Below are 26079 nucleotides of genomic sequence, written 5' to 3'. Positions count from 1 at the left end.
CGGCCAACAAGCGGAATGCGGCAGATCCATGGTGGGCAAAATGCCCAACGTTACATGGCTCGAGGGCTCCTTCGTGGAGACCATAAAGGGGTGGCAATCGGGGTGGTTCTACATCACCGAGCCGCGCGACACCAACTGGGTGGCGGCCCCCGAGTTTTGATCCGGAATCCCCACGCGGCTCACTTCCTGGAAGGAGAAGGGCCTGTCCTGGGGCTCATCGGTGGAGCTGGACGGACTCCAGAAGTGTATCTGGAACATGATAGGCAAGAAACTCAAGCTTTTCAACATAGTCCAGGTCATGCTCTTCCGCCGGATCCTCCCGTGTCAACAACGGGCTTTCAACTTATGGGAGTCCGACCCGGCCCAGCACCAGACTCTACGCGAGCTCTTCGACACAACGCATAAGGACGTCTGGAGGGTGCTGTTCAAGGGCGCCGAGGTCCCCCCTTCTCTTACCGAGGACCGCGGGCTAAGCGCGAAGCGCCCTGCATATCCGGTAAGTTTTGTACATCTGGTAGGGTATTTATTTCCCATAGCTTAACCATGTGCGGGGTCTGAGCTCCTATGCCTTTGACATGACTAGGTGGAGACATCGGAGCAGATTAACTGTCCGGCCCCTCTGCCCGAAGACCCTGCAGACGCTCTCCTGACGGAGATGCGGACTCCGGCTCCTTATGAGGTGCCGGAGAAGACCAAGAAGAAGGCCACAGGAACTCGAAAGAGTTCCCGGCGCCAGGTGTATCGGACTCATCGTCCGATAACTCCGAGACGCACTCCTCCCGTGAAAACGAGGAGGAGGAAGATGAAGATTCTCCCCCCCCCCTCCAGCCGGGGGAGACAAGAAAAGGAAGGCCGCCCCAACCGGGGAGGCCGAAGGGTCCAAGAAGGGAAGGACTCTCCTTCCAGACTGTTCCACCACCGCTGCCGACGGTGAAGACGAGTGGTTACTCAGGGCCAAGCCCCTGGCGAAGTCGTAAGTATTTGGATACCAGAGTAACTCATAGCATACTTTTGTTGCACTGCTTCTCCTAACATCGAATATAATTATGCAGTTTGCCCCGAGCCCGTATCGACGTACCCTCGTCGGACGGTTCCTTGGACTCGTCGGATATGGATAGTGATACACTTCCAACCGCCTCCTCTCCTCGCCCTACGGACGATGTCGAGGTACTGTCTCAAGGGGCACCGAGCCAGGGGGAGATAGTCCCGGAGGCGCCTCAAGGCGACCTTCCGGACTCCAGGCATGAAGGGAGCAAGACTCCCAAGGGCTCCAAGTTCGGCCCCCAGCCGAACGCCGCGCCGGAACCTCCAGTGGTTCCGGACTCCGGCAGCGGCCCCCTTCCAAGAGGGGCAAGCCGCCCGTGCCGGTGACCTCTGTCCATCCAGAGGAACCGGACAACCTGCTGGGAGCGCTTTGCGGCGCTTCCATCGACGAAGAGCACCGCACTATTATGAGTGCGGTGATCAAGAAGGTTCAGTCCGCCAAGAGCGGACTGACTGAAGCCTGTGCCAGCCTTCTAATAGGCTTTGAGGTAAGTATTTAAAATATAGGAAAACATTACCGCATAGACAGTAGCCCCTGATGCTCTGTTTGGTGTTCACAAAGAAAAGCTGAATAGAGGATCAAATAATATCTGCAGGAGTCTAATATAAGTATGTCTATATGAGTATGCAGGCTTTGCTGCTGACCTCTGCCGCACTGACTGCGGAGGTCGCTGCACTGAGGCAGAACCTCGAGCGGTCTGAGAAAGAGCTCGGTCTTGCCAAGAGGCAGATCGAGGAGAACAAAGGTAAGTAATGCCTTGTCTATATATATATATAAAGATGCGGTTGCAAAATGATAGGATCATCATGGATGTGTCAGGGGCCACGACCGAAGTGGCGACCCTGAAGCAAGCGCTGTCCGAGGCCGAAAACAAAGCGGCCAAGGAGCGCACCAAGCAGGAAAACAAGAGGCACGGGTGGGCGAGGTGCAGCAACAGCTCCAGGCTCTCGTGAAGAAGCACGAGGCTTTGGAGCTTGACTCAAAGATGCGAGAGTCCGAGCTTGCCGCGGCCCTCGAGAGCACAAAGCATGCCAAGGCCGAAGCCCAAAAGGCCCTCCAGGAAATTGAGGCGATGAGGAAGATAGCGGCGGGTAAGGCATTCATTATGCAAAGCAAGCATGTGAAAGTAAATAACTTATTACTTACCCGAGTCCGGAGCTCTCCAGGAGCATTCGCAGATTTTCCCCACAGCGTGTCGGATGCCGCAAAGTACTATCGGGCCAAGGAGGGAAGCTCGACGGAGAAGTTGTTTTGGTCTCAGTATACTGGGACCGAACACCCGATGCCTATGAGCAACCAGCTGAAGCAACTGGTCGAGCTGCACAAGGCGTCCGAACAGGCCATGAGGAGCCTTATAGTCTGGATGTGGCCTGGCGACTCCCTTCCCAACAGCTACTTCGGCCTGGTGAGGCGGCTTGTGGATGCCTGCCCACGGCTGGAAGTTATAAGGCGGTCCGTCTGCATCGAAGGTGCACGCCGGGCCTTTGCCCGTGCGAAGGTGCACTGGGCCAAGATGGATGCCGAGAAGCTGGTGAAGGTGGGGCCGCCGCAGGGCAAGGAGCATCGCCACCCTGAGATGTATTATGAGGGTGTCCTGAAGGGTGCCCGTCTTGTGGAGGACGAGTGTGCGAAGGATGTAATTTTTGAATGAACTTGCTCGGGTGATCCTGTATTATGGAAACTTGTTATGCGCTATGCAACGCTTGTTTGAATTTAAAATATTACCTTCTGTGTGGCTATTTATTAAATCTGAGAGATGGCCAGTCGTCGGCTTCTGCCCCCATGCCACGAGTGCTGGGGTGTTCGGGATAAATTTGAGCACTCTTTTTCCCATTGTTGGGTCCTTCGAGGGAGGTGCTCGGCGTAACGAACAAGGCAATTGGACTATAGTGCTTTATCACTCTCACTTAGCCATAGAAGTCTACAATTTTAAATTTTGGCGAAGCCCCTAATATTCAGAAGGCCGAATTCGGGGTGCTATGCACGCCTAAGCCGGACAAAGCCGACTCCTCGCCCTAAGCGGCATAAGTCTTTAGGGACTCGAAACCTCTCGAACAGCGACCAGCTCTCGCCTTATCATGACAGTCAGTTTTAGCTTTCTCTACTGAGGTGCTTGCCCGGATGAACCTGGGCACAATCACAGTAGTTCTCCCAGTGCTACCTTAGCCGATATAGCGGAACGTAAGGTACCAAAACATGGAAGCCGGGTAAACCCAACTATTGACCCAAGACATGATTCGGAGCTGATGCATATAATGCTATAAGTTCGGGGTGTCGCACTGTCGAAAGTGTTCGTACTTCTCACGCCGTATTATGGGGTATGCTTAAGCCCCTGGCGTATTGGCCGTACCAGAGTGTACGGGTGCTGAATGTCATGAATGAACATATATATATAAAAGAATAGAGAATGCAGTAATAGTCTAATGCTATGCATTGTTTATTCAAAAAGGTGCGTCGAAGTAGAATGATACAAGTAGTGCGATAAGCAAAAAGTAGGACTATTTGACATGTCCCCTCCAAGGGCAAGCTGAGGAATGGTATTTAAACCAAGTATTTTACTCGTTATCAGAGACCACCTGGGAGTTCCATGGTGCGACGTAGCTTTCTGCCTCCTTGGTTGTTGCATCGTGTGTCCGGCAATCGTACTGCCGGACGGGGTTTCCAGAGAGTAAAGTCCTGAAAGAGAGAAAAATAACAAAGCGGGAAGCCCCTAATGCGGTTGAGCCATGTCTTGGGGCGTGCCGTAGTCGTGCCCCCTCCCCACCTATGCCCATGGTATTTTCAATGTGTAATTATGTACGCGTGGCACAGATTTCGCAGTTTGGCTGGGACTGGGGTGGGGGCTGCATTGCTATGCGGGCTCAGAACGTGCCAGGCGGTCTTGTTGCCGATTACTCCGGGCGCGCTTGAAGGTGTCCGGGTGTTTAATCGCCGAACTGGTGGATTGCCTTAAGAGGCTGCTTTGTGCTTCTGCTGCGAGGGCCGCAGTGTGCTCCTCCGTGCGGAGAGAGCGCTTTGTGTTTCCATTGACTGTGATGACCCCCCGAGGTACTGGCATCTTGAGCTTGAGGTATGCATAATGCGGTACCGCATTGAATCTCGCAAATGCGGTTCGCCCGAGCAGTGCATCATAGCCACTGTGGAACGGGACTATATCGAAGATTAACTCCTCGCTTCGGAAGTTATCTAGGGATCCGAAGACCACTTCCAGTGTGACTGAGCCTGTGCAATGGGCCTCTACACCTGGTATGACGCCTTTTAAGATCGTTTTTGTGGGTTGATCCTTGAGGGGTCTATACCCATTTTGCACACTGTGTCCTGATAAAGCAGGTTCAGGCTGCTGCCGCCATCCATAAGGACTCGAGTGAGGTGAAATCCGTCGATGATTGGGTCTAGGACTAGTGCGGCGAATCCGCCATGACGGATACTAGTGGGATGGTCCCTGCGATCGAAGGTGGTCGGACAGGAGGACCATGGGTTGAACTTTGGGGCGACTGGCTCCAATGCATATATGTCCCTTAACGCACGCTTCCGCTCCCTCTTGGGGATGTGGGTTGCGTATATCATCACCGTCCGCACTTGTGGGGGGGAACCTCTTCTGTCCTCCGGTGTTCGGCGGCCAGGGCTCCTCCTCATCATCGCTATGTAGCCCCTTATCTTTGTTTTCGGAATTTAACTTGCTGGCCTGCTTGAACACCCAACATTCCCTGTTGGTGTGGTTGGTTGGCTTGTCGGGAGTGTCGTGTATTTGGCACGAGCGATCGAGTATACGGTCCAAACTGGACGGGTCCAGAGTGCTTCTTTTGAATGGCTTTTTCCGCCGACCGGGTTTAGAGCCTCTGAATCCGGCATTGACTGTCGTATCCTCGGTATTGTCGTTGTTGATGCGGCGCTTGTGTTTGTTGCGACGTGACCTGCCATTGCTATCCTTGGTATCCGAAGTACCATGGTTCTTTGATATGTTATTGCTTCAAGCCAGCCAGTTGTCCTCTCCCGCGCAAAAGCGGGTCATGAGTGTCATGAGGGCTGCCATAGATTTCGGCTTTTCCTGGCCAAGGTGCCGGGCGAGCCACTCGTCACAGATGTTGTGCTTAAAAGCTGCTAGGGCCTCTGCATCCGAACAGTCGACGATTTGATTTTTCTTTGTTAGGAACCGTGTCCAGAATTGCCTGGCCGATTCCTCTGGCTGCTGAATTATGTGGCTCAAGTCATCGGCATCTGGTGGTCGCACATAAGTGCCCTAGAAGTTGTCGAGGAATGTGGCTTCCAGATCCTCCCAACAGCCAATGGATTCTGCTGGCAGGCTGTTGAGCCAATGCCGAGATGGTCCTTTGAGTTTGAGTGGGAGGTATTTGATGGCGTGTAGATCGTCACCGCGGGCCATGTGGATGTGCAGGAGGAAGTCCTCGATCCATACCGCAGGACATCAAAAAGGTTCCGAGTGATTTAGGTATTTTTTGGAGTACCGGAGAGTTACCGGAATTCGTTGGGGGAAGTAGTGGGCCTTAATGGGCCATACGGGAAAGGAAAGAAGGGCCTCAAGGGGTGGCCACACGCCCCCCCATGGCAAGCCCGAATTGGACTAGGGAGGGGGCGGCGCCCCCCTCTCTTTCCTTCTCCCTCTCCTACTCCTTCCCTCTCTCCCCTCTTGGAAAAGGAAAGGGGACTCCAACTAGAATTGGGAATCCTAGTTGGACTCCCCCTATAGGCGTGCCCCTCCTAGGCCGGCCTCCTCTTCCCCCCTCCTTTATATACGTAGGTAGGGGCACCCCAAAGGCACTCCAAGATTTATCTTAGCTGTGTGCGGTGCCCCCCTCCATAGTTTTCCACCTCGGTCATATTGTCGTAGTGCTTAGGCGAAGCCCTGCGTCGGTAATTTAATAATCACCGTCACCACGCCGTCGTGCTGACGAAACTCTCCCTCGGCCTCAACTGGATCAAGAGTTCGAGGGACTTCACCGAGCTAAACGTGTGCATATCACGGAGGTGTCGTGCGTTGGGTACTTGGATCGGTTGGATCGCGAAGACGTTCGTCTACATCAACCGCGTTACTAAATGCTTCCGCTTTCGGTGTACGAGGGTACGTAGACACACTCTCCCTGCTCGTTGCTATGCTTCTCCTAGATAGATCTTGCATGATCGTAGGATTTTTTTGAAATACTACGTTCCCCAACACTTTCTTGGGCAGAAAAGAGACTAAGGATTTGTTGATGGCCGACATGCCCCTCATGTCTCCCTTGTAAAAACAGTCCATGGCCCTCATGAAATCTTCTTTGATTATGCTCCAACATGTTGCGTAAAACCTACTAGTTAAACCATATTAACAGTCTTTTGCAAAATTAATTTAATCTCTCTATTTCTCAATTCTACTTGACCACCAGACTGTGGGTGGTATGGAGATGCAATTCTATGATTAACATCATACTTAGCAAGCATTTTACGAAAAGCACCATGAATAAAATGTGAATCACCATCAGTCATTAAGTATCTAGGGACTCCAAACCTCGGAAAAATAACTTCTTTAAGCATCTTAATAGAGGTGTTATGATCAACACTACTAGTTGGAATAGCTTCTACCCACTTAGTAACGTAATCAACAACAACTAAAATATGTGTATACCCATTAGAGGAAGGAAACGGTCCCATATTATCAAAGCCCCAAACATCAAATGGTTCAATAACAAGTGAATAGTTCATAGGCATTTCTTGACGTCTACTAATATTACCAATTCTTTGACATTCATCACAAGACAAGACAAACTTACGGGAATCTTTGAAAAGAGTAGTCCAATAAAAACCAGATTGCAATACCTTATGCGCAGTTCTATCTCTAGCGTGGTGTCCTCCATAAGCCTCGGAGTGACACTTGCGTAGGATATGTTCCTGTTCATGCTCAGGTACACAACGTCTAATAACACCATCTACTCCTTCTTTATAAAGGTGTGGATCATCCCAGAAGTAATGCCTTAAATCATAGAAGAACTTTTTCTTTTGCTGGTATGTGAAACTAGGTGGTATGAATTTGGCAACAATGTAATTAGCATAATCAACATACCATGGAGCTGTACGAGCAGCATTTATGACAGCTAATTGTTCATCGGGAAAGCTATCATCAATAGGGAGTGGGTCATCAAGAACATTTTCTAACCTAGACAAGTTGTCTGCAACGGGGTTCTCAGCTCCCTTCCTATCCATAATGTGCAAATAAAATTCTTGTAGCAAGAGAACCCATATAATAAGTCTAGGTTTAGCATCTTTCTTTTCCATAAGATATTTAATAGCAACATGATCAGTGTGAACAGTTACTTTAGAATCAACAATATAAGGTCTAAACTTATCACAAGCAAATACAACTGCTAAAAATTCTTTTTCAGTAGTAGCATAATTTCTCTGGGCACTGTCTAAAGTTTTACTAGCGTATTGGATAACATATAATTTCTTGTCAACTCTTTGTCCTCGGACAACACCTACAGCATAATCACTAGCATCACAAATAATTTCAAAGGGTAAATTCCAATCACGTGGTTGAATAATAGATGCAGAAATCAAGGCTTTCTTAAGTATTTCGAATGCTTCTACACAATCATCATCAAAGACAAAAGGAACATCTTTTTGTAAGAGATTAGTCAGAGGCCTAGAAATTTTTGAGAAGTCTTTAATGAACCTCCTATAAAAACCGGCATGACCAAGGAAACTTCTTATACCTTTAATGTCCTTAGGACACAACGTCTTTTCAATAGCATCAACTTTAGCTTTATCAACTTCAATACCTCTTTCAGCAATTTTATGCCCCAAGACAATACCTTCATTAACCATAAAGTGGCACTTCTCCCAATTTAATACAAGATTAGTTTCTTCACATCTCTACAAAACTCGAATAAGGTTGCTTAAGCAATCATCAAAAGAAGTTCCATACACGGAGAAATCATCCATGAAAACCTCAATAATCTTTTCACAAAAGTCAAAGAATATAGCAGTCATACATCTTTGAAAGGTAGCAGGTGCATTACATAAACCAAAAGGCATACGTCTATAAGCAAAGATACTAAAAGGATAAGTAAAAGTGGTGTTTTCCTGATCCTCTTTCGACACAGGTATTTGAGAGAAACCAGAATAACCGTCTAGAAAGCAAAAATGTGTATGTTTGGATAATCTTTCTAGCATTTGATCAATAAAAGGTAAAGGGTAATGATCCTTCCTAGTAGCTTTATTTAATTTGCGGAAATCAATTACCATTCTATAACCTATAACAATTCTTTGTGGGATCAATTCATCTTTATCACTAGGAACAACAGTAATACCTCCCTCCTTAGGGACATAATGGACAGGACTTACCCATTGACTATCATCAACATGATAAATTATACCTGCCTCCAGAAGCTTTAGTATTTCATTTCTTACCACTTCTTTCATCTTAGGATTTAACCGTCGTTGGTGATCAACAACCGGTTTAGCGTCTTTCTCCAATTTTATTTTGTGCTGGCATAGAGTGGGACTAATGCCCTTAAGATCATCAAGAGTATATCCAATAGCAACACGATGCTTCTTCAGAGTTTTCAATAATCTCTCTTCTTCCTGCTCTGAAAGGTTAGCACTAATAATAATAGATATATCTTCTTTTCATCAAGATAAGCATATTTAAGAGTATCAGGTAATGGTTTAAGCGCAAACACCGGATCACCCTTGGGTGGAGGAGGATCCCCTAGAATTTCAACAGGCAAGTTGTGTTTCAAAATAGGTCCCTGTTAAAAGAATACTTCATCTATTTCCCTTCTTTCATTCATAAACATATCATTTTCATGGTCTAGCAAATATTGTTCTAAAGGATCATTAGGAGGCATGGCAATAGAAGCAAGACCAATAATTTCATCTTTACTAGGCAATTCTTTATCATGGGGTTGTCTATGAAATTTAGCAAAATTAAAATCATGAGACATATCCCCTAAACCAACAGAAACAATATCCATTTTGTAGTCTATCTTAGCATTAATAGTTTTCAAGAAGGGTCTACCAAATATAGTGGGACAAAAGTCATATTGTGGGGAACCAAGAACAAGAAAATCAGTAGGATATTTAACTTTCCCGCACAAGACTTCAACATCTCTAACAATCCTGGTTGGTGAAATAGTGTCTCTATTGGCAAGCTTAATAGTAACATCAATATCTTCTATCTCAGGAGGTGCAATATCATGCATAATTTCTTTATATAAAGAATGAGGTATTGCACTCGCACTAGCACCCATGTCACATAAGCCATGATAGCAATGACCTCCTATTTTAACAGAAACAACATGCATGCCCACAACAGGTCTATGCTTATCTTTAGTATCGGGTCTAGCAATTCTAGCAGCTTCATCACAGAAGTAAATAACATGCCCATCAATATTATCGACTGTCGGTGTCAAAACCGGTGGATCTCGGGTAGGGGGTCCCGAACTATGCGTCTAAGGCGGATGGTAACAGGAGGCGGGGGACACGATGTTTACCCAGGTTCGGGCCCTCTCGATGGAGGTAATACCCTACGTCCTGCTTGATTGATCTTGATGATATGAGTATTACAAGAGTTGATCTACCACGAGATCGTAGAGGCTAAACCCTAGAAGCTAGCCTATGGTATGATTGTTGTTGTCCTACGGACTAAACCCTCCGGTTTATATAGACACTGGAGGGGGCTCGGGTTACACAGAGTCGGTTACAAGGGAGGAGATCTACATATCCGTATTACCAAGCTTGACTTCCACGCCAAGAAGAGTCCCATCCGGACACGAGACGAAGTCTTCAATCTTGTATGTTCATAGTCCAACAGTCTGGCCAAAGGATATAGTCCGGCTGTCTAGAGACCCCCTAATCCAGGACTCCCTCAGTAGCCCCTGAACCAGGCTTCAATGACGATGAGTCCGGCACGCAGATTTGTCTTCGACATTGCAAGGCGGGTTCTTCCTCCGAATACTCCATAGAAGATTTTGAAGACAAGGATAGTGTCCGGCTTTGCAAAACAAGTTCCACATACCACCGTAGAGAGAATAATATTTCCACAAATCTAATCTTCTGACACGTTTAGCAACATGACATCATGCCATGGTCATTATTCGAACGTTTTTCTCAACCAGCACTGCACATATTGCGAGGCAGTTTTCTTGACACGTCTTGTCGAAGCAGAGATCGTGTCCCCCTTATTACGGGATTCTCATCAATACGGACGTGGGTAACCCAATCGTGCCCGTTGGTATGATTCCTTGATTTTAGGCAAGTCTCAAACGGCCACGAGAAGGACGCTCGATATTCACCCTCTTTATAAAGAAGCCAAGGCCTATCCCTTTTTTCCCTCTCGTACTCAATTGAATCTTTCCCCGCCTCGAGTTCCAACACCCAAGGCTCAGGTCAGGCGCTTCGGACCTTCAACCATGTCCGGATCCAACCTTCAAGGTCGGTGGATACCTTCCTCTGTCACAGAGGAAGACATCAAGAAGCTAAGAGTGGCCAGGTATTTGACCGGCAAAATCTGGCACAGGCTGCCTGCTCGAGGGCAGATCATTCCCACCCCCGAACCCGGCGACAGTGTTGTATTCATCTCTCACTTCCTCCGAGGGCTAGGCCTCGCTCTGGATCCCTTTGTTAGGGGGCTCATGTTCTATTATGGGCTGGATTTCCATGACCTGGCCCCGGATTCCCTCCTTCACATCTCGTCGTTCATCGTCGTATGTGAGGCCTTCCTCCGCATTACCCCACACTTCGGCCTGTGGCTCAAGACTTTCAATGTGAAGCCGAAGATGATCGAGGGGTGACATGCAGAGTGCGGAGGTGCCGTAATAAGCAAAAGCGCTGATGTTCCATGGCCAGAGGGTTCCTTCCCGGAGGTGTCCAGTTTATGGCAACGGGAGTGGTTTTATATCACAACTCCGCGGAGTACCAAGTGGGTAGCCGCCCCAGCCTTTCGCTCGGGCCCCCACCACAACTGACGTCATGGATCAACAAGGGGCTGGACTGGGGGTCAGTAAATGATGTGTCGATATTGCAGAGTCGCATCCGAGATCTCCTCGAGAGAGATGTCAGCCTGGTCACGGTAATGCAAGTCATGCTAGTTCGTCGAGTCCCGCCTTGCAAACGTTGACCCCTCCGTATGTGGGAATTCAACCCGGAAGGACCGTGAACTATTCAGCACTTCCTCGGCATGACGCTCGAAGAGATGTACAAATTATTCTTCGGACCACAAATAAAGTGTCCGGACACCACCGAGGATGCGGGTCTGAGCTGTAATCGCCCAGATACCCAAGTAAGTAATCCCGTGGCCGAACACGCTGTCTTTTTATTTATCACAACATCATTCTGAAAAGTCGCTCTTTGACCAGGACTGGGTAACAAAGGCGAAGATGATCAGGTGTTCAGCCCCCCTTCCCGAAGGCTTGGCCGATCTAGTACTAGCCAGAATGCTCGAGCCGGCGCCTTATCAGGCGCCCTCAGGGGAAGATAAAGGGGAGAATAAAGAAGCTAAAAGCAGGCCTCACTCATTATTCATCCAAACCGGGGGAATTAGCCCCTGCGCGAAGGAGGATAACCAGGGAGAAGAATCTGAAATTCCCTCTCCCCAAGGAAGGAAGAGGACCACCTCTGAAGACCCGGAAACAAAGGTTTCCAAACGGGGGAAGAAATCTTCGCCAGAGGGCCCTGCCTCGGAGGGTACTCTTGCCGCATAGTGCCCGCAAGGGGATCAGCCCTCTACCGAGCTGTAAGTAAACAAAAAGTACTTAATAGTAAAAATATCCTACATTACTTCTGAAGACAATAACTGAAGCATATATCTTGTAGTTCGGATCGTAACCCTTCTCGACAGAGTTTGTCTTCGGGGGATCTTCTTCCGGAGATGATGGAGAGCGAAACACCTCCCCATGCCACCCCGCCTCATGAGGCGGGCAACCCTGAAGTGTCGTCGCGGAGGGTTTCTCCTGATCCGCCAAGGCCAGAGGGTAATCCTTCGGCCACCCGAAGTCCTCAGTATTCGGCTCCTAAAGAGAGCAACATAAAGAGTCCGGAATCGTCCGGTGTGTGATCGGACGCACTAAAGGATCTTCTGGAGCAAGCGGCCATCTCAGAAGCGCATCGTACGCTAATGGGTACGGTGATTGAGAGGATTTCATCCGCCGAAAGCGGGTTGCATGAAGCTTTTATGAGTCTGCTGAAAGGCTTTGAGGTATGTGAAATAGTGTATGTTTTTGACAGTACCACACACATTAGGTGTGCCCTATGCAGATACTAGCCCCTGAGACTCTGGTTGCTGTCAAGAGCGGCGGCAAACAGAGGATCATGGTCCCAGGTAATAATCAGGCCGCCTTCATATGCAGGTGGCAGAAGGTCCGGTGGCTAGCCGGACTGGTGAGTTTGCCGAGCTGAAGCGGCAACTTGATACAGACATCGTGCTTGTTAACAAGCGGCTCAACGAGGCATAGGGTATGTGATTTCTCCGGTGATCAACACATAGTAAGAGGAGCATGATGCTAGTATCTTTATTATGTTGTGACTGCAGATGGAGCTGCTGCCGTGGAGACCCTTCGGGCAGAACTTGCCTGAGCCAAGGAACAAGCCAGAAATAGTGATGCGGCCGCTCTAAAGGCGGTCGAAGAGCTGAGAGCCGAACAGGCTGCGCATTGCCAAAGCAAGGAAAAAATAGCCAAGATGGCTGTTGAGTTAAAAGATGCCGCCAACCGTTACCAACTTCTTGAAAAAGAAAGCCGAGCGAAGGCGACGGACCTGGAGAAGGCCATGGTAGCAGCCAAGGAAGCCCGCTCTAAAATCAGGGCGGCAAAGGAGGAGTTGCGTCAAGCTGGAGATATCGCGACTGGGAAGCCCTTTTTGTTGCGGACGAAGTTCGGAGATCCAAAGTATGCCCCTCTTAATCAACTATGGAGTTCTGCAGACACATACGTGGATTTGGTAGCCAGTGCTGCTGATGCGGCCGAGTACTTCAAGGATCAAAAATATCATGAAGTGGAAAGGCTATTTTGGGCACAATTCCATGTTCCAGTGCGTCCGCTGCTGTTGAATGAGCGAATGGCCGAGTGGGCCGAGCTCCATAGGTTGTCCAGGCTTGCCATGAGGTCTGTTGTGGATCATCTGTGGCCGGAAGGGCCAAGGCCGAATAGTTATTTTAGCTTAGTGCAATAGTTCCTTGGTGTTGTGCCACACATCGACGCTATGAAGAGGTCGGTGTGCATAGAGGGTGCGTGTATGGCACTTGCCCATGTCAAGACATACTGGGCAGAGATGGAGGCCACCGCTATTGCAACCCAGAGTTCGGCCATAGGCCGAGTATCTGTCGAGCACTACTTTGAAGAAGTCCTTGAAGGTGCTCGTTCAATAGAGGCTCAGTGCTCGAAGAATATTATGTTCTAGTGACATGTATTCCCATTGTAAAAACAATGTTTTATTGAATTATAAAGGTTGTGTTTATAATTTTTCCTGAAAATATTATGATGCCTCTTGTGCGGTCGTTTATGTATATATGTATATAACCTGAAAGTTTGCAGTCGTCGACTTCAACCCCCAGGCATATAATGCGGGGGTGTTCACAAAAAACGCGTATTCACACTTGATCCTACGTCTTGGTCCATTAAGGAGGTGGTAGCACAGCGAACGAGGCAATCGGACTATATTGCTTTAACACTTTCACTTAGCCATAGGAGTTTGACGGTGGGACTACTATATAGCCCCTGGTACCTCCACGCTCGTCCGAATACGGTGCTCGTACATACATGACTGGGAAACGGCCCTTCGTTAATGTGGAGGAATCCCGAAGATTCCGCTAAGTCATTGAGTGGTTGACCAGTCTCGCGCTTTATCATGACAGTCAGTTTTCGGCTTTCTCTACTGAGGTGCTCATCCGGATGAACCAGGGCACAATCGCAGTAGTTCTCCCGGTGCTGCCTTAGCCGATAGAGCTAAACGTAAGGTAGAAAAACACAGGAGCCGGGCAAACCCAACATTTGACCAAAGACATGATCCAGAGCTGATGCATATAAGGCCAAACTCGCGACGCCGAACACTCCCTAAGGTATTTGGTCTTTATAACATATGTTAGGCTAAACAATGCCCTTAATAATAAACCTCGAGTGTCCAGGTACGTGCAAGATTCTGACGTGGCAAAATGCCAATAACATTAGCATCCTTCTCGGTTGTATTGAGTATCCGGAGGATGTGAACAACAAGAGACAGTAAAAAGGTTTATGTAGGGTCTTAATCTGAAAAGAAACCTTTGAGCGGGTCCCTGCTGCACGTCTGCGCCTGTGTCTCCGTTGTGCTGTGTCCTGGACGGGTGCAGCACGATTCTCATCTGTAAAGGAGAAGAACTTAGGTGAAAGTTGTCGTGCCAAAAAATTGGTTATTCTCGATAAACCATTAAAATTCAAGATAAGTTAAGTTGAGCGAACTAGCCTTGATTACACGCGGGAAGCCCCTGGTACCGTCTATGAGGGTTTAAACATCAAACCAATCTCAGGTATATCTAGTGGTGCACCGGACTCATCTAACCGTGTTCGCGGTCTTGACGACCTGTCATTTATTCTGGTTGGTGAGGCTGTCTAGTGCTCGGCTGTTAAAGCCGCCGCACGTTCTTCCATGCATAGAGAACGCTCAATATTTCCACTAACTGTGATGGTGCCACGTGGACTAGGCATCTTAAGCTTAAGAGAAGCGTAATGTGGCAACGCATTAAAACGAGCGAAAGTTGTTCTTCCGAGTAGTGCTTGATAGCCGCTTCAGAATGGAGCAATGTCGAAGTCTAACTTCTCACTTCGGTAGTTGTCAGGTGAACCAAATACAACCTCTAGTATTAGAGAGCCCGTGGAGCGGGCCTCTGGGCCTGGTATTACTCCCTTGAAGGTAGTATTACTGTGGCTGATTTTTGTCGGGTCTATCCCCATTTTGCGGACTGTGTCCTGATATATCAGATTTAGACCACTGCCGCCGTCCATAAGGACTCGTGTGAGATGGTATCCGTTTATTATTGGGTCTAGCACCAAGGCAGCCAATCCTTCATGTTGGATGCTTGTCGGGTGATCCCTGCGATGAAAAGTGATCGAGCAGGCCAACCAGGGGTTGAACTTAGGGGTGATGGGCTCTACGACGCGTATGTCTCGGAGTACATGTTTGCTTCTCCTCTTCGTCACGTGGATCATGTTGTCTGTTTTAACCTTTGGTGGGAATTTTTTCTGTCCTCCAATGCTTTGCTGGCGAGGTTCGTCCTCGTCTTCGCTTGGTGTCTCCCTCCCCTTGTGTTCGGCGTTTAGCTTATCGGCCTGCTTGAAGACCCAGCATTCTCTGTGGATGTGATTTGCAGGTTAATTGGGGGTGCCATGAATCTGACATAGTTTGTCTAGAATCTTGTTTAGGTTGGACGGTCCATCTCTGCTGCCTTTGAAAGGCTTTTTCCGCTGACCTGGTCGAGAGCCCTTGAATCTGGCATTTACCGCCATATTATCTAGGTTGTCTTCTTTATTTCGGCGCTTGCTTTTACTGCGTCGTGGTTTTCCATTGCCATCCCTGACTTCGGATGTGCTTGGGTCGCTGGTGCTACTGCGGGCTAACCAGCTATCTTCGTCCGCGCAAAAGCGGGTCATGAGGCTTGTTAGGGCTGCCATTGTTCTCGGTTTTTCTTGGCCGAGGTGTCCGGCGAGCCATTCGTCTCGGACGCTGTGCTTGAAAGCTGCTAAGGCTTCGGCATCCGGGCAGTCGATGATTTGGTTCTTCTTAGTGAGAAACATGTTCCAAAGTTTTCGGGCTGACTCTCCGGGCTGTTGAATTATATGACTTAAATCGTCTGCATCTGGAGGTCGGACATAAGTCCCTTGAAAATTAGCCCGAAAAGCATCCTCGAGCTCCTGCCAACTTCCAATTGAGTTTTCGGGGAGGCTTTTCAGCCAGTGCCGAGCTGGTCCTTTAAGCTTGAGGGGAAAGTACTTGATGGTGTGGAGATCGTCTCCGTGAGCCATATGGATATGGAGGATAAAGTCCTCAATCCAGACCCCAGGATCTGTGGTCCCGTCATACGCCTCTATGTTCACTGGTTTGAATCCTTCTGGAAATTCGTGGTCCAGCACATCATTGGTGAAACATAGGGGGTGTGCGGCACCCCTGTATTTGGATGTATCATGGCGTTCGGACGGTTGTAGTATTCGGTTTTGATTTTGTGCCGGAGTGTGCTTCCTAGATCCATAGATGGATCTGGTCATACTGGATTTTTGGCGCAAGTCCTCACATAGATCGTGTGTTGACTTATGTGCGACCTTGTTAGCCGCTCTATCGCGGTCACAAGGTGGTTGATCCGGCCAGTTAGCCATTTTATTTTTCGGCTGTGTGGGCTCTAAGGCCTCATCGTCGAATTCAGGTAATAGCTTGTGCTTTGGATAGCTCTTTGTGTGGTAACTTCCACCATACTTTTCTTCGTTGTCGAGCACTTTGTTCCACCTGCTGTTGAGCGTATTTTGTGTGGCCTTAAGCCTTTGCTTCTGCTTCTTCAGACTCCTCGCTGTGGCAATAAGCCTTCTGCGGAGGTTCTCTTGTTCCAAGTGCATTTCTGGGATGATGTGTGCATCTTCGTCCGGACTGTTTTCCTCCCCAGAGGGGGTTTGATGAGGTTTATCCTCGGCATCGTCGTGTTTGGACATCGGATCCGTACTATGTTCGCCGTTTGCAGTTTCATCGTGCTCTGCCGCTGGGTCAATGTGGTCGTCATTTCCTCTGGAGTCGACTGGAGTGTTATTTTCTCTTGCCCTGTTATCACTGTTTTTGCCGAGGCAGGATTTTGAGCGGCGCCTATGCCGACGCTTTGCTTGCTTCTCGAGGGAGCTATTCTTCGTTGCATCCTGCCGTTCTTCGTCATTGTTTTCTTTGGGTGTATCCACCATGTATATGTCATGTGGTGAAGTGGTTGTCCAGCGCCCTGTGGGCACTGGTTCCTATTCCTCTCCTGCATCGTCGTCCATGCTGTCGATGTCTTCAAAGTCGAAATCGAGCATGTCGGTTAAATCGTCGATAGAGGCTACTAAGTGGGTGGTGGGTGGGCAGCGAATTTCTTCGTCATCTGCATCCCATTCTAGCCGTACATAGTTCGGCCAAGGATCTCCTGACAAGGAGAGATACCTTAATGAATTTAGCATGTCACCGAAAGGTGAGTGCTGAAAGATATCCGCGAAGGTGAACTCCATGATTGGCGCCCAATCGGGTTCGATAGGCACGGACGCAGGCGGCTCGGAGTCCGTGGCCGAAGACGAATCCAGTGGTTCGGCAACACGGCTCTCGTAAGCGGTGAAGTCAGTATCCGGCTCCATTGCCACCAAGAGTGCGGCCTCCATGGCAGGGTCTATCCCCCCGTCCTCGGATGGAGAAATTTGCTCCGGATTGAGGGTCGGAGTAGTTGCAGGTGTGATCTCCCGAACACTGTCCGACAGCAGAGTTACGTCATGCTCGTCGTGATTGTGCGACGCACCTGACATGGGCTCGAATCCGTCGAAGATCAAGTCTCCGCGGATGTCGACAGTGTAGTTTAAGTTTCCGAACCTGACCTGATGGCCAGGGGCGTAGCTCTCGATCTGCTCCAGATGGCCAAGCAAGTTGGCCCGCAGTGCGAAGCCGCCGGATATGAAGATCTGTCAGGGGAGGAAAACCTCACCCTGAACTGCATCGTTACCGATGATCGAAGGAGCCATCAAGCCTTACGATGACGGCACAGTGGAACTCTCAATGAAAGCACCAATGTCGGTGTCAAAACCGGCGGATCTCGGGTAGGGGGTCCTGAACTGTGCGTCTAAGGTGGATGGTAACAGTAGGCGGGGGACACGATGTTTACCCAGGTTCGGGCCCTCTCGATTGAGGTAATACCCTACGTCATGCTTGATTGATCTTGATGATATGAGTATTACAAGAGTTGATCTACCACGAGATCGTAGAGGCTAAACCCTAGAAGCTAGCCTATGGTACGATTGTTGTTGTCCTACGGACTAAACCCTCCGGTTTATATAGACACCGGAGGGGGCTAGGGTTACACAGAGTCGGTTACAAGGGAGGAGATCTACATATCCGTATTGACAAGCTTTCCTTCCACACCAAGGAGAGTCCCATCCGGACACGGGACGAAGTCTTCAATCTTGTATCTTCATAGTCCAACAGTCCGGCCAAAGGATATAGTCCGGTTGTCCGGAGACCCCCTAATCCAGGACTCCCTCATCGACCAAGAGATCTTTAACCATAGCAATACTAGGTTCAACTTTAATTTGCTCAAGGGGTGTAGGTGTTCTAGTATTACTCTTATGAACCACAGTTGAAGCTTTAGCATGATCCTTTATTCTAACAGGGAAAGGTGGTTTCTCAATATAAGCGGTAGGAACAATAGGATCAACATTATAAGTGATAGTTTTTTCTTCAACTTTAATAGGTTCAACTACTTTTACTTCAATGGAAGGATGATATTTAAACCACTTCTCCTTAGGGAGATCAACATGAGTAGCAAATGATTCACAAAAATAAGCTACTATCTCAGAGTCAAGTCCATATTTAGTGCTACATTCACGAAAAGCATCGGTATCCATAAAAGATTTAACACAATCAAACTTAGGTGTTATACCTGACTCCTTACCTTCTCGAGTTCCCAATCTTTAGAATTGCGTTTAATTCTTTCCAATAAATCCCATCTGAATTCAATAGTCTTCATCATAAAATAACTAGTACAAGAAGTATCGAGCATGGAGCGATTATTGAGAGAAAGCCAAGCATAAAAATTTTGAATAAAAATTTTCCTTGAGAGCTCATGATTGGGGCATGAATATAACATCGACTTAAGCCTCCCCCAAGCTTGAGCGATACTTTATCCTTCGCGAGGCCAAAAATTATATATATAATTACGATCACGATGAACCAGATGCATAGGATAAAACTTCTGATGAAATTCCAATTTCAATCGGTTGTAGTTGCATGATCCAATATCATCACATAGCCTAAACCATGTCAATGCCTTTGCCTTCAAAGATAAAGGGAAGACCTTCTTCTTAATATCATCCTCGGGCATACTTGCAAGCTTAAATAATCCACAAACTTCATCCACATAGATTAGGTGCATATCGGGATGCAATGTTCCATCTCCCGTAAAAGGATTATCTAGCAGTTTCTCTATCATACCTGGAGGAATTTCAAAGTAAACATTTTCAGTAGGTTCAGTTGGTTGAGGAGCAACTCTTTGCTCTACTGGTCGGGGTGAAGATACCCCGAACAAGCCCCTCAAAGGATTGTTTTCCATAGTAACAAATGACAGTAAATTTCAGCACACTATATAAAATTTTCCTTACCAAATTCCACCTACCAAAGGCACTTCACTCCCCGGCAACGACGCCAGAAAAGAGTCTTGATGACCCACAAGTATAGGGGATCTATCATAGTCCTTTCGATAAGTAAGAGTGTCGAACCCAACGAGGAGTAGAAGGAAATGACAAGCAGTTCTCAGTAAGGTATTCTCTGCAAGCACTGAAATTATCGGTAACAGATAGTTTTGTGATAAGGTAATTCATAACGGGTAACAAGTAATGAAAGTAAAATAAGGTGCAGCAAGGTGGCCCAATCCTTTTTGTAGCAAAGGACAAGCCTGGACAAACTCTTATATAAAGGAAAGCGCTCCCGAGGACACATGGGAATTATCGTCAAGCTAGTTTTAATCATGCTCATATGATTCGCGTTCGTTACTTTGATAATTTGATATGTGGGTGGACCGGTGATTGGGTATTGCCCTTGCATCCCACTTATGATTAACCCCTCTCACAAGAATCCGCAACTATGAAAGAAGAATTAAGGTAAACCTAACCATAGCATGAAACATACGGTTCCAAATCAGCCCCTTACGAAGCAACGCATAAACTAGGGTTTAAGCTTATGTCACTCTAGCAACCCATCATCTACTTATTACTTCCCAATGCCTTCCCCTAGGCCCAAACAATGGTGAAGTGTCATGTAGTCGACGTTCACATAACACCACTAGAGGAAAGACAACATACATCTCATCAAAATATCGAATGAATACCAAATTCACATGACTACTTATAGCAAGACTTCTCCCATGTCCTCAGGAACAAACATAACTACTCACAAATCATATTCATGTTCATAATCAGAGGGGTATTAATATGCATAAAGGATCTAAACATATAATCTTCCATCGAATAAACCAACTAGCATCAACTACAAGGAGTAATCAACACTACTAATAACCCATGGGTACCAATCTGAGGTTTTGGGAGAAAGACGGATACAATAGATGAACTAGGGTTTGAGAGGGGATGGTGCTGGTGATGATGTTGATGGAGATTGACCCCCTCCCGGTGAGAGGGTCGATGGTCATGATTTCCCCCTCCTAGAGGGATGTTTCCCCGGTAGAACAGATCTGCCGGAGCCCTAGATTGGTTCCACCTCGAGATGGCGGCGCTTCATCCCGAAAGCTTCCTTCTGATTATTTTCAGGGCAAAAGACACCTTATACCAGAAGATGGGCATCGGGGGCATGCCAGGTGGCCCACGAGGCAGGGGGCGCGCCCAGGGGGTAGGGCGCGCCCTCCACCCTCGTGGACGGTGGCTGGCTCCCCTCTGGTGCTTTCTTTGCCCAATATTTTTAATATATTCCAAAACTGACTTTCGTGAAGTTTCAGGACTTTTGGAGTTGTCCAGAATAGGTCACTAATATTTGCTCCTTTTCCAGCCCAGAATTCCAGCTGTGGCATTCTTCCTCTTCATGTAAACCTTGTAATATAAGAGAGAAAAGGCATAATTATTGTGACATAATGTGTAATAACAGCCCATAATGCAATAAATATCGATATAAAAGCATGATGCAAAATGGGCGTATCAGAGACCATCTTCATCCTACACCTCTCACGGATTGATAAACCTTAGGTCATCCACCTGAGGGAAAATTGCTACTGTCCTACGAAACTCTGCGCTTGGAGGCCCAACATGTGTCTACAAGAATAAAGTTGTGTAGTAGACATCAAGCTCTTTTCTGGCGCTATTGCCAGGGAGGTGAGTGATGTTGAAGGTATATCTTTAGATCTTGCAATTGAATCTTTTAGTTTCTTGTTTTATCACTAGTTTGGTTTATAAAAGAAAACAAAAAATAGAATTGAAGTTGCATCATATTATTGATCATCTTTATAATATCTTTATTGAAAATGATGGTTCAGAAAATTGTGCTCAATTGTTAGAAGAAGAAGTCAATAAAATGTTTGGCACAAAATATTTGAATTATGAGCATTATTGCAATGTTGTTAGTGTGAATTCTTTGAATATCCAAAATGCTAATGATGATTGCACAAGTCATGACAAAAATGTTTCTTATAAGCATGTCAATTTTTGCGGAGTGAATTGGAAATGCATTTGCACACCAAAAAGGGAAGATGGACTTTGTAAGAAGCATAAATATTTAGAAATGAAAAAGTTGCAAGAGAGGCTAGATGATTGTGCTAAAAGATGTAATTTTTTTCGCCATCCTTGTGAATTTTGCAATGAATGTGGTAATTTAAATCTCCAATGGAAATTGTTTCATGAACAAATCATGTCCAAAAATTGTGATAACTTGATTTACCTTGAGCATCATAAAGAGCTTAGTCTTCTTTGGGGGTATGAGGAAATGAAACATATAACTAAGGGTTTTCCAAATCCCGAGAGATTTCTTGGTTTTGATCTAGAATAAATTTATATGTTTTGTACGGTAAATTTCATTGAGAATCCTTATATTGCCAACTATCTAAAGACAAGAAAACAAATAGAATATGAAGAGAGTACTAATGAAAGGGAAAAAAATCCCAATACCCTCCTAGTGTTTATTATGATGAATCAGGTAACGAGGAGGAGCTTCCTATCCAATCAATCTCTTCAACAAGAAGCTTGAAAGAATTAATTAAACCCACACATGGTGTGGTGAAGAAGAAGAAAAGAAGAAAGAATAAAGGTAAAAAGGTATCTCTCCCAAATAAAGTTGCTCCCATAACCATTGTGCCTCATGAAAGTGAATCAAATATGTTGATGGAGGATGATGACATTAATGATGATTTTGTTATGCATATTGCTTGTTGTGATGATTATGATTGGGAAGACAACAATATCAATTATGATCTTGAATATATTTTTAGCACTTGCTTGGAAGAATAAGATAAAAATGTTTTCTATACTATTGGTGCCATTTATGCTATTGATAAGAATGATTGTGATGATATGCAAAACCACAAGCTTGGGGATGCTATGTTTGATGAGTATGAAATGTTTGAAGATTTATTTGCTGGAAATAATGCTTGTCCTAAGCTTGGGGATGCTTTGCTTAATGAATATGATCCTTTGATTCCTTCTACTTTCGATAAGAAAATTTATTATGATGATAACATGCCTCCTATTTATGATGATTATATTGATGAAAATGGGTTTGGAAGAGTGTCAACTCTAGGTAGTAGTGATCCCACTATTTTGGAGGGTGTTGAATCTTATTACAATATTGATGAAAGTGGATTTGGAGAGGTCATGACTTTATTTAGTGATACATCCACTATTTTGGAAGAGGTTTCAATTGACTATGACAATGAAGTTGCTATCTATGATGATTATTATGATGAAATGTATGCCATAAAGAGTAATATATCTTCTATGCTCGTGCTTCATGAAAAGAGTGCTATATGTGATAGCTATATTGTTGAATCTATTCATGATGTCTCTGAAAATTATTAGGAGGAAGGAACTTATGCTCTTACATATCTCAATAATATCAAGTTTCTTCTCTATGTGTTGATTGTTTTGAAGTTGCACTTGATTTGCCTTCCTATGCTAGTTGATTCTTGTTCCCATAAGTTGTTTGCTCATAAAATCCCTATGCATAGGAAATGGGTTAGACCTAAATGTGCTAGTCATATGCTTCATGATGCTTTCTTCACGTTTCAATTCTTATTTTTTATGCGAGCATCATTGAAATCATTATGCCTAGCTTAAAAGGCATTAAAGAAAAGTGCTTGTTCGGAGACAACCCAACACTTTTACCTACTATTTTTGTGTGTTCACATGATTATGCTACTATAGTAATCATGTTTTTAACAGCAGCGTGATAAAATGCTGATTCATTTTGCATAAGATTAATAGACAAATTTCTCAGGTTGTCCTAATTTTTCATAATTTTTGGAGTAGCAGAAGTATGGTTGTAGTACAAATTACTACAGACTGTTTTGTTTTTGACAGATCTTGTTTTCAATGCATAGTTTGCTTCTTTTCTAGTTTCCATGGCTTATATTTCTCAATATAAATTGTGGATATGATATGCTACAATAGGAATTGTGTGGAAACTATTATGAATCTTGTCTTTGATAGTACCAAAGTGAAATGGTTTGCTCTTTATTATACTAACCTATCTCACAAAGTTCCGTTAAGTTTTGTGTGATTGAAGTTTTCAAGTTTTGGGTGAGATGTCGATATGAGGAGAATAAAGAGTGACAATACCCTAAGATTGGGGATGCCCAAGGCACCCCAAGGTGATATTCAAGGAAGATTCAAGCAACTAAGCTTGGGTATGCCCCGGAAGGCATCCCCTCTTTCGTCTTCAACATTATCAATAACATCACTTGGAGCTATGTCTTCATTCGTCACATGATATGAGTCTTACCTGGAGTGTCATTTTATTTGTTAGGATTTTCTTTCTGTTATTTATAATAATGTTTTGCATCTTTTATTTCAATAAAAGTGGCAATGATAGCCTTTGCCATGTTTTTTCGCAAGTCTACATGTTGTTGTTTGAAAATAGAAAGTTTACCGCTGTTGCAAAAATTCCCTAGAAAAGTCAGGATGTGATAAAATGTTGATTTTTTTGCAAAATGAGCTCTGATAAATTTTATTCGGCGTGGTAAATTTTCACAATGTTTGGAGTTAGGAAAGGATTCATACTCTTGCATTCTTTACAGACTATACTGTTTAGGCAGATTGTTGTTATGTTTGCATTGTTTGCATGCTTGTTTAATGATTCTATTTGAGGATAGGAGTATTAAATATGCAGAGGCATTTAGTATGCAATGTTGAATAATAATTTTAGTGATTTTCTATAGTAGAGAATGATAAGGTTTTTGCATTGGTTTATACTAACTTACACGAGTTCTTATTGAGTTTTGTGGATGAAGCTTTTGAGATTTAGGAAAATCGTGATATGAGAGGAATTATGGAGATACAAAAGCTCAAGCTTGAGGATGCCCAAGGCATCCCAAGATAATATTTCAAGAAGTCTCAAGCATCTAAGTTTGGGGATGCCCCGGTAGGCATCCCACCTTTCTTGTTCAACAATTATCGGTTAGTATCGATTGAGCCTAAGTTTTTGCTTCTTCACATGATGTGTGTTATCCTTGGATTGTCATTTTATTTTGTTTTGCTTGCTGTTCTAATAAAGTACTTAGATCTGAAAGTTTTTAAATAAAATAGAGTCCTCAAATGATTGCCAGGGAGGCTAAGTAAGCGGCATTCACATCCCGTCAACGAAGCTCTTTTCTATGTCATTTACTCTTGTGCTTCACTTATATCCTATGAGTAAATTTTTGAATAAATTGAATGTCATGAAGTTGAAATCATATCATGCCTAGTGGTAGCCTCACATTGGGTTTATAAAGTGAAATCTTTTGAGGCTTGACAATCACAATATTGGTCATCCAAGCAATTCACGAATAATTAGTGTAAGGAAGAGAACTTTCACATATAAATACACTATCATGGAAATCTTTTGTGATTGTGAGCCCCCATCAAAATATTATATGCCAAAATTGTTGACGTTGGACAAGGAAGACAACGTAATGGTTTATGTTTGTTCATATTCACATAGAAGTTATATTGTAATAGATCCTTCAACATGTGGTGCTTGCCCCCCCCCCCCATCTTTGCTAGCCAAAAATTCCGCACCAAGTAGAGATACTACTTGTGCATCCAAAAACCCTTAAACCCAAATCTTATTTTCAAGAGTCCACCATACCTACCTAAGGATTGAGCAAGATCCTTCAATTAAGTTGTCATCGGTGCAATAAGGCAATAAAAATTGCTTCTAAAAGTGTAAGAGAAAATTGAGCGTTGTACGAACTTGTGATGGTAAAGCAATAAAAGCGACAGACTGCATAATAAAGGTTGCTATCACAAGGGGCAATATAATGTGACGTTCTTTTGCACTAAGGGATTGAGCATACAAACAAATAAGCGCATGGCAACCTCTGCTTCCCTCCGCGAAGGGTCTATCTTTTACTTTTCAGTATTTACTATTATGCAAAGAGTCAAAGTATTCCTCTCTATTCCTTTTTATTTTTCTCTTTTGGCAAGCATCATGTGGTGAGGAAAGATCTAGGCACATATATCTAGTTGGATATGGGTAGCATGAGTTATTATTGTTGACATCACCCTTGAGGTGAATACGTTAGGAGGCGAAATTATAAGCCCCTATCTTTCTATGTGTCCGGTTGAAATGTTTTGCTCATGTGTACAAGGTGAGTGTTAGCAATCATAGAAGACTACATGATGGTTGAGTATGTGGAGCCCTTAATTAAACTCTGTTGAATAAGTTGAATTACAATTGCTTGGTGACTAATGATAACCCACAAGTATAGGGGATCGCAATAGTTTTCGATAAGTAAGAGTGTCGAACCCAATGAGGAGCTAAAGGAAGAACAAATATTCCCTCAAGTTCTATCGACCACCAATACAACTCTACGCACGCTTGATGTTCGCTTTACCTAGAACAAGTATGAAACTAGAAGTACTTTGTAGGTGTTGTTGGATAGGTTTGCAAGATAATAAAGAGCAATTAAATAAAAGGTAGGGGCTGTTGTAAGTAAAGAAGCAATAAAGTAAATATAGCGAGTGTGGAAAAGTGGTGGTAGGAGTTGCGAAATTGCCCCTAAGCAATTGACTACGTTACTAGACCGATAGCAAGTATTATGTGGGAGAGGCCACTGCTAGCATGTCATCCCTGACTTGGAATTCTATGCACTTATGATTGGAACTATTAGCAAG

This window comes from Triticum dicoccoides, chromosome 7A (genome assembly GCF_002162155.2).
Source record: "Triticum dicoccoides isolate Atlit2015 ecotype Zavitan chromosome 7A, WEW_v2.0, whole genome shotgun sequence".
In the NCBI taxonomy this organism is placed as follows: Eukaryota; Viridiplantae; Streptophyta; class Magnoliopsida; order Poales; family Poaceae; genus Triticum; species Triticum dicoccoides.
Note: the sequence above shows the minus strand (reverse complement) of the source record.